The sequence below is a fragment of the Balaenoptera physalus genome (assembly GCF_965194825.1).
Source record: "Balaenoptera physalus genome assembly, chromosome: 1".
In the NCBI taxonomy this organism is placed as follows: domain Eukaryota; kingdom Metazoa; phylum Chordata; class Mammalia; order Artiodactyla; family Balaenopteridae; genus Balaenoptera; species Balaenoptera physalus.
The window spans coordinates 79314115-79326988 of record NC_138882.1 but is presented as its reverse complement, the minus strand read 5'-3'; the positions used below and the strand labels follow the sequence as shown (position 1 = coordinate 79326988).

General features: G+C 40.3%; 1 protein-coding gene across 9 annotated transcripts in view; it reads right to left on the bottom strand.

Annotated features, from left to right (window-relative positions):
- The window catches only part of DCAF8 (DDB1 and CUL4 associated factor 8), a 43219-nt gene extending 30425 nt beyond the window's left edge, over window positions 1-12794 (bottom strand). Inside the window, exons 1-3 of one of the 9 annotated variants that reach the window (XM_082470595.1) lie at window positions 12646-12794; window positions 11519-11591; window positions 474-622 (exon numbers count right to left, since the gene is read on the bottom strand). The gene's annotated coding sequence lies outside the window, so the exon portion shown is untranslated. The other 8 variants (XM_082470593.1, XM_082470596.1, XM_082470592.1 and 5 more) reach the window with 8 other exon arrangements.
- Window positions 12795-12874: the final 80 nt, after the last annotated feature.

Genomic DNA, 12874 nt, shown 5'->3' with positions numbered 1-12874 from the left:
CAGGCTGTTTTCCTCCTCCTACTTCAGTGATGTATTTTTGTACAGCATTCCTCACACAACACTTGTTTTTTTCCTCTCAGTAGTCCCTGTTTATATTCTTTAGTAGCTCAGCAATATCTTCTTCCTCACCTAGGGCTTAAATTAATTACATTAATTGCAAAAGTTCTATGAAGCAGGGAAAACAACTGTACTACTTTAAGATTAAAAACTAAGGTCATAGGCATACTTTATGGTCAACTGAGAACAGAATTGATGTTTTCTCACCTCCAGAATCAAAACTGTCAACCACACCATACTTCCCATCTCACTGTTATCCACTCCTAGAGAAGAAGTACTGAGCAGCTCCAGAGACCCTTTCTCAAAACTGAATCTCATCAACTTCTACAGAAGCCCAGACTGCCTGAACTTTAGACTCACAGTGGCTCTAGAAAACACATTTGCTGGGCAGGAGGCACCAAATGCCTAATGCTTACCTAGCTCTGAGAACCTCTTCTCAGAAAAGGAGAACCATGAGGTTAAACCTATACCCAGAGGTTGTAAAGCTCATCTTCTGGGAAATTGGTTTAAGGTTCTTGCAAGAAGCGATCTTTTCTTTGAGGAAAAAAGTTCGCAGAATTTATTCCTAAATTCAGAAACAGAACAAAACCTGTGAATGCTTATGTCAACTCTGTTTAATCACTGAGCTGATAGGCAGAGAGCTTCTAAAAGTCATATTTTAGGGGCCACAGAGTTTAGTATAATTAGTCCTAGGCTGAAAATTGGAAGTCCAGGGTTCTAGTACTAGCTAAGTTATTAACAAACTTTGTGATGTGACCTTGGATGTGCTGCTTAATCTTCTCTAGGCTTCATTTTCTTCTTTTGTAAAACAGTATTAGTAATTCCAGAGATGGTACAGTTAAGCAAAATTATATGTTAAAACTTCTGAAGAAGGACACTCTTAGAGCAGTGATCTCAAAGCTGATTATGAACTTCTATCAGTGAAAACTTTGATAGTTTCATGAACCCACATTTAATCAATTCACATTAAATATTAAGCTTGATTTTTCCAGAAAAAACTTAAAATTTCAACATTCCCTCCCTATACACCACTGGATCATCTTCCATACCCCCTGGAGTACATACATTCCCATTCTGGGGGACCACTTCTCTAAAAGCCAAGAAACTTCGATGACAGTGATAAAATACAATTACTTTGGGGATGAGTTGTGATCGTATACATGTCTGTCAAAATGAAGAAACTTAAAACCATCTCAATTCTGGGGTAGAAATTAGAGTAAGTGCCCAAATTAAAGCAGGCTAAGGTTCTATGACTGTGCCCTAGGTCTTAATTAAGCATAGGAGTCACTCTAGAATTTCTTCCATCACCAAAGAATACAACCTTATTTTATAATTTGAGGTAGGGACCATATCTGACCCAAACTTAAATTACCTTCTTCACTCTTTAATGCACTCCATTCCCAACAAATCCACTGTTTTTACCTTGATCAATTTCCATGTAAAATCCAGTCCAGAGCAAACCAAACTGAGCCTGGAAGAGCTGATGAGCTCACTGCCCCAGGTAGCTGGGGGAGTTTAATTAGATTAGCTCTACTGCCTGTACTCTAAAAATAACCATAACCCCTGCCAAAGTGAAGGTTAAAGAGTAAACTATTGGGGGATGGGGAAAAAAGACCCAGGTGTCATTTTAATTTCTACCTAAGAAATTCCAGTGACCTAGATTTCTCCTGTCTTAATAAGAAAAAGGCCTTAAATTTTAAACCAAATACATGATAAAATATTAACTAAAAATCAAGCAGAGGGGGAGTTAAAACAGGATGTAAGAGTACTTTGTGGAAGAGGCACCAAACATCTCCTGTTTAAAACCAATGGGGTTGCTTTCTTATCCTAATATTGATGAAAGATTTATACAAGAAACCAGGTATACTAGAACAACAGGACATCCAAATTTAAAAAAAAGAAACTCGACTTGGACATTGTACAATATACAAAAAGTAACTAACTCAAAATGGATCACAGACCTAAATGTAAAAGCTAAAACAATACAACTTCCAGAAGAAAAACAAAATAGATAATCTTTGTGACATCAGGTTAGGCAAGTACTTCTTTTTTTTTGGCCGCACCGTGAGGCATGTGGGATCTTAAGTCCCCCGACCAGGAAACGAACACATACCCCCTGCACTGGAAGTACAGAGTCTTAACCACTGGACCACCAGTGAAGTCCCCATGGCAAGTATTTCTTAAGATAGAATGCAAAAAAGCACAAACCATGAAAGAAACAATTAATTAACTGGACATACCAAAATTAAAAATCTAGTCTTCAAGAGACACTTAAAAAAACGAAAAGATAAGCAATGAACTAGAAGAAAATATCTGCAAAAGACATATTTGACAGCAATCAGAATATATTTAAAATCTCTCACAACTAAATAACAATCACTTGAAAAATATGATCAACATTATTAGTCATTAGCAAAATACAAATTAAAACCACAATGAGAATCCTCTACACACCTATTAGAATAGTTAAAATTTTTTAAATAATAATAATAAAAGTTTACTTTATCAAGTGCTAACAAGCAGTAGAGCAACTAATGTCTCACACACTGCTCAGAGAAAGGTAAAATGGTAGTTAGTCACTTTGAAAAACAGTTCAGCAGTTGTTTTTTTTTTTTATAAAGTTAAACATACACTTACCATACAACCCAGGAATCCTACCCAGGTATGTACTCAAGAAAAATGAAACTATATATCCACCTAAAAATCTAAATGTAAATGTTTTAGTGGCTTTACTTAGATCCATCAAAAACTAAAAACAAGTGGTTTTCAGCCAGGTCATGTATAAAAAAATTGTGGTCCATCACACAATGAACTACTGACATATACAGCAACATGAATGGATCTCAAATGTGTTATGCTAAGTGAAAGAAGCAAGACTCAAACAGCTACATAGTATGACTCCATTTGTAGGACATTCCAGAAAAGATAAACTATAGGGACAGAGAGCAAATAAGTCATTGCTGGGATTTGGGGAAAAGGAACTAACTACAAACAGTCATGAGAAAACTTTCTGGAATGATGAAAATGTTCTATGCCTCCATCACAGTGGTGTTACATGACTATGCATTTGTTAGAACCCATAGAATGGGTCAGTGAAACAAAAGGAAAATTTTACTGTATGTAAATTATCAATCAATCAATCTATCTGGCCAGAAAAGAGAATGAGGGGGGGGGGGCGGGGGGGAGAGAATCATGCAAAGTGTTAAATGACAGATACAACCCAACAATTAAAAATACTAGATTCTCAAGCCTGCGATTATTAACAGAAGTTAGCTAACACTGGCCAATAGGCCACAATAAATGAGAGCAAAATGTCCGGTCTTCTTGCTTGAAAATTAAAATGTGGAAGAATTTTTGCTGCAAACAAAGCTGCCTTATCAGAACCACATTAAAGGCAAGATGAATCCTGAACTCGTAAGAAGTCTTCAACCCTACTGTCTAGGTGACAACTAAGAATACCAGAAGCTTAAAGTGGTCCAAAGTAGTTCTAACGGTTGTACTACTAATTTGTATACATATGCTTTTTATTTTTATCTTTAAAATTTCTCTCAAGTTCATTTTAACTCCTTTGGACTCTAGGGTCTATGGAAACTGGTCTGATAACTCTACCTTACCTCAGGTTCAATGGAAACATCAACTTGTAAATAATATTACTGTCCTTGATCCCTTTACTAAGACCTGAACTCATGCTCAGTGAGTTCCCTTGAGTTACATAATCTCAGCATTCTCTTGGGTCAGTCCAGCTGGGTCAGTCCAGCTGTCTCGTTTGGCATGTCTCATTCTGCAACTGAAGTGCCCGACTCTCTTACACAGACACCCATGTTTAAATGAGACAAGGTTTCAGAATTTCCTCTTAAAGTGAAATGTGATGGCAGAAACTACTTCAATTATTAGTAAGACATATCTGAGAGCCACACATCCCTGGTTCCTCTTGGGAGGACAGATGTCCCACACCACTCATGACTGAACAGCTGTTCAGGGTTGATCTCCATCCAAAGTACAAATTTGCTTTTCAGTCTTAGGTCCCACAGTCCATCTGGAATCAACCAGTCCTATTTTCTCCATCCCCAGTTTTTGCTTTCAAGCTGAAATGGCTCAATTTAAATTCATTCTCCTTACCTTACTGTTTTTCTACTTCACAATAAACACTTCTCCAAGCCAACTTTCCCAACTCCTGCTGCCAGCCCCACTCTAATAGTACAGTGTTTATTAATCAGACAGAGAACTTCAGACACTGAATTCAAAGGATGACCCCAAGGAAACTGAAACTCATACTATATAAACATGTTTACAGGGGGGCAGGCCTTTAGTTCTGGGCTACTCTCTATTAAAGTACTCGGAGGAGTTAAATATACTACACTGTCTCCTCTGGTAAACGGGACAGAGGAGCAGAAACTATAAACGTTTCTGGATCAGGGAAATTAATCTCTATTCCTATCTTGCAGAAGATGTAACAGCACTGGGTAACCCAACTGTATAGCAGCTCTAGCCTCTCTTTTTTATCTAAATTATAGGCCTCTGGCACCACCCAGTGGCCCATTTGTACTGAGACATGCTAGTAATACAACAATGTACAAGGCAATACAGGATCTACAAATATAAATAAGGCAGTCATAATACCTTTTGTAGCCAATAAGCAACTAGGAAAAACAGGTATACAACTATGATACAAGAGACACAAGTGCCAGTACCATTTAAAAAAAAAAAAAAAAAAAAAAACGAATTTCCTAGCAGTCCAGTGGTTAGGACTCAGCTCTTTCACTGCCATGGCCCGGGTTCAATCCCTGGTCAGGGAGCTAAGATACTGCAAGCCGAGTGGCGTAGCCAAAAAAGGAAAAGGAAAAGAAAAGATAAACAGAATGTTTGTTGTAGTTCAACAGAGTAAAGGATTATGTTTAGTCAGGGAGAAAGGAAAAGCTTCCATGGAGAAATTAGCTTTTAAACTGGACTTTGAAGGAAGGAGAGGATTTCAATGGGTAGAACTGAGGAAGCTATTCCATCAGGACCACGATGAGAAAAGACATGGAAGATGAAAAACCTGATTATGTTCAACAAAATACATGGGTAGTCTGGCTTGGCTAGATGCTGGGGTATAGTTCATTAGTTAAGAAGTACAGTAGAAGGTGGTGTGTGTGTGTGTGTGTGTGTGTGTGTGTGTGTCTGTGTGTGTGTGAAGTATAGTAGAAGGTGTGTGTGTGTGTCATCAGGAAGATTTTAAGGATAATAAGATGGACTGAAATGGACAGTTGCCAAAGTTAAGAAGCAATGAGACCCTGTCTTAGGCTGATGGCAGAGAAAATTAAAAAGAATGGGGTCAACGTGTGAAACACTGTAGAGGCAGAATTGATAGAATTTGGCTCAATGAGCAGTAACAAAGCTCAAAAAATAAAAAAGACAAGTTTGAGTCTGGGTGCCCAGAGGAAATCAAGTGCCATAAATGAGAGACTGGCATGTGGCGGAAGAGAGGAATTTGATTACGTTTAAAATCCAAGTTGACATGTCAGGAAAGTAAGTGGAAAATCAATGTATGTCTGAAACCTGAGAAATAAATTAGGGCCAGAGATACAGGCTTGAGAATTATTTGTATAGATAAGCTTCAAAATAAAATCCCTTGTAAATTATACCTCACTAAAAAAACAAAACAAATAAATTAAGGACTCAAGAAAGGAAAAAAATCTTGGGGAATACCTACCCTTTGAAAAAAGAGGGAGAGAAATGCCCAGGGAAGTTGAAAGAGTAACAGTTTTAAATGACTTGTAAGTCAAGAGATGAAAAGGTTTCAAGAAAGTGGGGATGGTTCTTGTTTCAAACGCTACAGAGTACAGAAAGGTGCAAACTGATAAAAGGCTGTAAGACTCAGAACTGCTTTTCCATGGAATTACCTCAGGAATTGAGTGAGAATGCTGGTTTTCTCCCTATTCAAGTATCATAAAATAAAAGGATTCAGCTATCTCTTCAGTTAAGTCCATTAAAATTATTCCCATAAAAAACTTATTAGGCTACCAATTAATCATAACCTGAGACCCATGTTTAAACAATTCAAAAATGTGTTCATTCATATTGTCATTTGGACAGACCTTTTATACTTTAAATACACTTTTATAAGAAATACTGATGGACTTCCCTGGTGGCAGAGTGGTTAAGAATCTGCCTGCCAATGCAGGGGACACGGGTTTGAGCCCCGGTCCAGGAAGATCCCACATGCCGCGGAGCAACTAAGCCCGTGCGCCACAACAACTGAGCCCGTATGCCACAACTACTGAAGCCTGCGTGCCTAGAGCCCGTGCTCCGCAACAAGAGAAGCCACCGCAGTGAGAAGCCTGCGGACCGCAACGAAGAGTAGCCCCCGCTCGCCCCAACTAGAGAAAGCCCACGCGCAGCAATGAACACCCAACACAGCCAAAAATAAACAATAAATTAATTAATTTTTTAAAAAAAAGTACTGAACTCTACCTTTCAGCTCAATTTGCTTCAGCACTTGGCATTGAAGAGCCCTGGTTTTTAAAGACAGCATATGGTATAATGGAAAGAAAAGGGCTTCGGTGTCCGTCAGACCCCGGTTTGAACTGTACTTCGACCATCTACCCTTGAGTTTGTTTCTTTTGTAAAATGGGACAATATCATTACCCTGAAGGAGCTGGTTTAGAGGATTAAACACAACATTTGCAACTGGCTGTCTGTACGTGGTAGGCATTTATATTATTTTTCTAGCTTCTCATCTCTGATTCCAGACTGCATTTCCTAGAGAAGCCTGGGCTTCTTCACCACTCAACAATGATCCTCCAAACATTGTACACAAATCAACACACAGTTCCAAGTCTATGAAATCTGCTTACCTACTCTCACTGGCCTTTTAAAGAATTCAGAGAACTCTGTTAATACCTTCTTTTGAGTACATTCGTGTTCTATGAACTGGGGTAAAGCAATATACCCAGGAGCCCACAGCATAAGTCTCTTTAAGTCTTCTCCCTTTCTAAGGTTCAGAAGATAGCCAAGATGAGAACTTCAAAGCAACCATCACAAATGATGATGAGGAAGGTAAGAAGTCCTACATCAACTATACTACAAACAAGGAACTCTGTTCCTCCACTGGATGAATGCCTTCTCTCCCTGTTGGTAGTACCAAATGCCCTGTGTTTATAGTTTATTGGCTTTAATTCTACTAACAGTATTTCAGAGTATGTTAGGAATGCACTAAGTGCTATCTCCAGCAACAGAGCTAAGGAATGTTTTATAATAACATTTAAGCACATTCATCTCAATTTAAATCATTTTAAGGAAAACCCATTTCTTAGGAAATTTCATTGTGTTCCCACTATGAAATGATTTATATTTACATCAGAATCCAGTCCCCATTACCAGTTTTTGCCATTCACATTTCAAATTTTTCTTAAATTGTCTGAAAGGACACTACAGAGATGAAAGGGTACAACTTACGATAAAACAATAAAGAAAGAGAGGCTAAAACATCAAGAAGTGCCCTCCTATCTGCACGAGACTAGAGGACAGAGTATAAATAATGTGGGTCCTAAGTAAGGTTAAAAACATACCTGATAATGTGGCAATGCTTAAAGTGCACCAGAGGAATATAGCCTCTTGGCTACCACTAGAGGTAAATCCTATAATAGCTTTCCAGATGGCTAACAACAACAAAAAAAAAGACATGTGAGGCAAGCATGGATGCTTCACATTAGAACTTGCCCAGACCTCCTTAAATAGTATCCTCAGAGAATAAGAGCAAATATCTAACCTCTCAGATACAATAATGAAAACTTTTGCAATAACCCAATCTATTTAGACACACTACGTTTCATTAATAAGATGCCATCTTTGTCAAATTAATCATTCACCATGCCCTATTTGCAAACTCAGGGCAGCCTTAATTCATTAGTTTATCTTTGGCATACACATTCCTTGGGTTAAGGCAGTACTTGAGAAACTGGGCTTCTGGCCCAGAAACTACGTCCTGTAGAGGTAGAGATAAAGACTGCTATAAAGAAGTGACCAATTCATAAAACGCATCACACTCTAATTTTTAAAGACCTTTCAAGGACTTTCTTCTCACTCCAAAAATAACTGAATCAGTAAATAAGAAGAGGTAGCCCCTTTTTCTGACCAATTTTAACAGTGATAAAGTTTCTTGGGTATACTCACAAAAATGAAAGATGAACAGTTTTCAATATTACTGTAAAGCTAATCTAAAATCACCAGCATTTGGCTCTGGAACTAAGATATACATAGTCACTACGTCCATGACTGTTGCTGATTCAATTCTTTCAGTTGCCTGGGTTCCCAATGGCTGAGAGTAAATAACAGATTATCTTGGCTCACTGATAATCTGCTTTAAAACAAAAAAAACTAATTCAATCTTAAAAACTAACTTTAACACCAATGTGATGCAATAAAAAGCTCTGTTTGGATAATTCTGTCTTTTATAATCTGGACACTTCCTAGACATGTTTAGAATAACTTTTCTACAGCAGAAATAATCCAGAAATAAATCTATCTACTGAAAACAAAGGTCAACCCGTCACTTCATGATTTTTAAAGCCTGTAACTCACCTGATAGAATACAGGACCTAGACCATGAAACTCTGAAGATCTCAGTCTCCCACAACAGGGCATACTTCTATAAAATGTCTTCTACTGGAGTCCGTTTGCTTTTGAAATGCCAGTATTGTTTTAAACTGGCAACAAAAAAACATTTCTTTTAGCTTTCTCTGAAGACAAGCTTCTGTCTTAGGTTGATCCTAGTCAAAACTAAGGATCATAGATAGCACTGAGACTGATTCTTATACATTTAACAGGCTGCTGAATAAAATGCCCTGTCAGGCTGGTGGTGGGAACTAAGGTCATAAGCATACCTAGCCTCCCACTGCAGCCACGGTAGGTAATACTTCTTAGTAAGGTGCAACAATTCTTATGCAACACCCTGAAATATAAAATATCTTCAGAAATATAAGAATTTTACAGTTGTGGTCTACAGACTAAAAATATTGATTCACTGTATACACAGGTGTCAACCTGGAGCATAAAATGTGAAGCCCTTCTTGGTAGTGGTGATGGTGGGAGTGGGTTCTTCCCAGCACATACAGTAATAAGGAACAGTCAAAGTTATGCCTCTTTCAACATATTGCCTTTTCTCCTCCCACACCCACTCTCGCCCTGCTGAACACAGAACTCTAGACCTCATAAATAACACAAATAATAAAATGCACCTCACTACCCTCCACCCCAAGAGTCTTTACCTTTGAACAGAGAGAATTTAGACCCTAGATGGTGGTAATGAAAGTTGGTCAACTCTAAGTTGATCACTGGCCTGAATGAACACAGTTGCTTTCATAGCAATGTTATCAACACTTTCTTAATTTTCATGTGCCCTTACCTCCCTCAAAAAGATGTGAAAGAAAAACCAACAAGAGGTTAAAAACTTTTTATCTGTGCTGTCGTATTATTAAGATGGTCCAGCTGGGGAGATGAAATAAAAAACTCTGCATTCCTAACTCCCTAGCCCAGATTTACTTCAGAAAGAAAGGAGACCTTTTCATGGTCTAGTTCTTTGATTAACTATTGATGAGGACCACTGCAGAGCCCAACAACTTGGAAAAAAAAAATGTATTCCTTCTATGGCAAAAAGGAAAAGGCATAAGAGGTAGCTAGAGCTGAGGTGGTGAACAACATTGAAAGCTGGAAGGAAAGGAGTTACAATACTTAGGTCAACTCTGATTAGGTGAGCTAAAAGAAAGACCAAGAGGCAGGAGCAAAGAACAAAGGAAACTTATTGATGTTTAATTTAAGAATGCATTTAGAAATATACATACATCAACATCTAATACTCCTGCTGTCCTCTGGTCTGGAACTCCCACCAGACTAAACTGAATCATGTTCAGAAGACAACCCTAGGTGGGCACCTACAAAGAACACATCTAAGCAGACCAATTAAAAATGAATCTGAAGGGTTTCCCTGGTGGCGCAGTGGTTAAGCAGATCCCTGGTCCGGGAAGATCCCAAATCCCGCGGAGCAACTAAGCCCGTGCGCCACAACTACTGAAGCCCGCGCACCTAGAGCCCATGCTCCGCAACAAGAGAAGCCACTGCAATGAGAAGCCCGTGCACCACAACAAAGAGTAGCCCCCGCTCAACACAACTAAAGAAAGCCCGCACACAGCGACAAAGACCCAACGCAGACAAAAATAAAAATTAATTTTAAAAAAATGAATCTGAAAAATTAACCAGAAAAACGTGTTCAAAAGCAAAATGCAAAGAAGTGTAAACTAACATGTAACTTATTCAAAGCTATATCAATGATGTGCAAAGAAAAGAGAAAATACTTTTTTAGTGTCCATCTTGGGCTAGGCATAATGTAAGACCTTTATATAAGCTTCCTCATACAATACTGACAATGACCCTAGGACGTAAGCAGTATTATCCCACTTTTACACATGTGGAAATTAAGACTCAGAAAAGTTTAAGTAACTTACCCAAGGTCACATGGCTAATAAATCTTAGTACAGTATTTAAACCCAGACCTACCCAGTTCTAAAGACTGTATTTTCTCCTTTTTATCTTATTGATACACATACATACTACCAATAATAATCTTATTCTAGTTCATAATGAGCCGTGTGGAATAAAACTCACCAATGTCACACTCAACCTCTTCCTACTACAAATCATAAAGATATTAAGAATCAGCCAGGCCTACCTTCCAGAGCCACTCAGCTCTTCCGTCACAGCCTATGAAACTCAACCACAGCACTATTCTCTGCTACCAGAAATCTAACACCCTTACAAAAATTACGTTTACAAGTATGTCCTAACTCCCTCTGTGGGACGGGCCCACGCTGCTGAATGCACAGGATGATTCCTCTGCTAACCAAGAATTCTTCAGACCAGACATGAAAGAGCACCACTACTTTTTTTTACCAAAAATTTATCACTGTGTCCTGAAAAGTTGGAATTCTGAGGTGGATTGGACTCAGTCACCAACTAAAGGCAGCACCACTCATCACTCACTAGCTTTTAGTTAAAAGCGGCTAAATATCCTCCATAGCAAGAAATGACAATTTAAAGTCCTGAGAGGCAAAGAGACTTGACTTGACAAAAAGCTAAACAGAACTCAGGCAAACTAGTTCCCAGCTTTTAACAGTGTAAGAAACACGATCCGCACAAAGGCAAAACACAAGGCAAATGAATAAAGAAAGAGGGAGATACATTCACTTCTAGGCTTAACTGTAGTCATGTGAAAATATACAGCAATAGTTTACGACAGAAAGTCAAGAGGCGCAGAGCCAATTAAACTTGTAAAAGTAATTTAACCAGAGCTGGAACAAAGCCAAGAACAATACCCAACTCTCTGGGAAACTGTGGTAGGAATTTTATGACTAGTGGTCAGCACTTGAGCACCAGGGTAGGGTCTGTCTTGCACTCAGGAATTTAAATGCCTTCAACTCCTACTCACCTTTCCTCCTTTATCACTGAAGTAGGGCCAGGCTGAGCTCCTGAGAAAATAGGTCTGTTGATTCACTGAAGGACTGAGAAAAGTTAAAAGTTTAAATGGCAAAGGTGTCTCTTCTACTAAACATAATAAAAAATATTTATGAATACGTTAGTATTTTTTAGACCTCCTCAGAACTATTTAGAACCACCGTAATTTATCTAAAGACTACTGAACAAATAACTTACAGTTACAGAAATTAAAGGAACCAGGCAAGTAATCTCCCAGCTCCACTAAAACGTAGAAGTCATTTAAAAGGAAAACCTGAATCTTTTCAACGCTAACCCCTAACCAAACCTCTCAACAAGAAGCCACAGAGCAGCGGGGAAATCCCGGAGAGAACGTGATAGCGCTAATGCCGGTTTGTTTACAGAGACTCCAGCAACAATCATATGAGTCAGAAACTCAAGCCACCAGATGCTTTCCAACTAACAGGGACCAAATGGGACCGTTCTACGGTGTCCTGAACGATTTAGGGGTGAGGGGAGGCAGGCTACGAGAATTACATTACAAAAGGTACAGGAACAGACAGCAACAACTGACTGCGGGGTAATCTTGGACCTCGGCCTTCCGTACAAGGTGCTGGGCCCGAGAACTCGGGATGGGGGAGGGGGCACACTGCGCGGTGGTCCTGAGGTGACGGGGAAACGCAGGGGGAGCCACGTCCCCAATCTAAAGGGGGGAAAAGCGCACACAAATGGGTCACCCGACGAGGCAAGACGTCCCTGTAGATTGCGGGGCAGGCTTCTGGGGGCAACCCTGGGGCTGACCTGAGGGAAAGGCAGCCAATCCTCCCGGCGGTGACTCAGGTCAGGGGAAGAAGCCCTGAGCCCTGGGAGCTTGGGAAAGGAGTCAAACCTATCTTGAAGAGGAGTGGGCCAGGGGAGAGGGGGGCAGGCCAAGCCGGAACGAGACACGGACCGGGTAGGTCAAGGGGGGGGTGTCCGGTTGGGGCAGTTACAAGCACGGGAGCCGGCGAGGCTCAGCAGCCCGCTTCCTGTCTTGGGTCATCCTTCTGCCAGAGGCTGCTCCGACTGTTCCACGCCCAGCCGCCCTGTCCACTGCCGCCACCACCGCCGCCGCCATCTTACACTGGCCAGCGGCCGCCACCACCACCGCCTCCGCTCTCTGCGCTTGCGCCTGCGCCGCCACGCTTTCCGGCCCCGTTTGCGACGATGTGCTGGAGAAGACTGGGGGAAGAGCGGTCGCGCGAGCTCTCCGCTCCCAGCCCTCCTCGAAGGACGCATAGGGGGCGGGGCTTAAGACCAGCGGAAAATGGAGCGAGGGGCGCGTGCGCAATACTGAGGAGGCAAAGTTGTT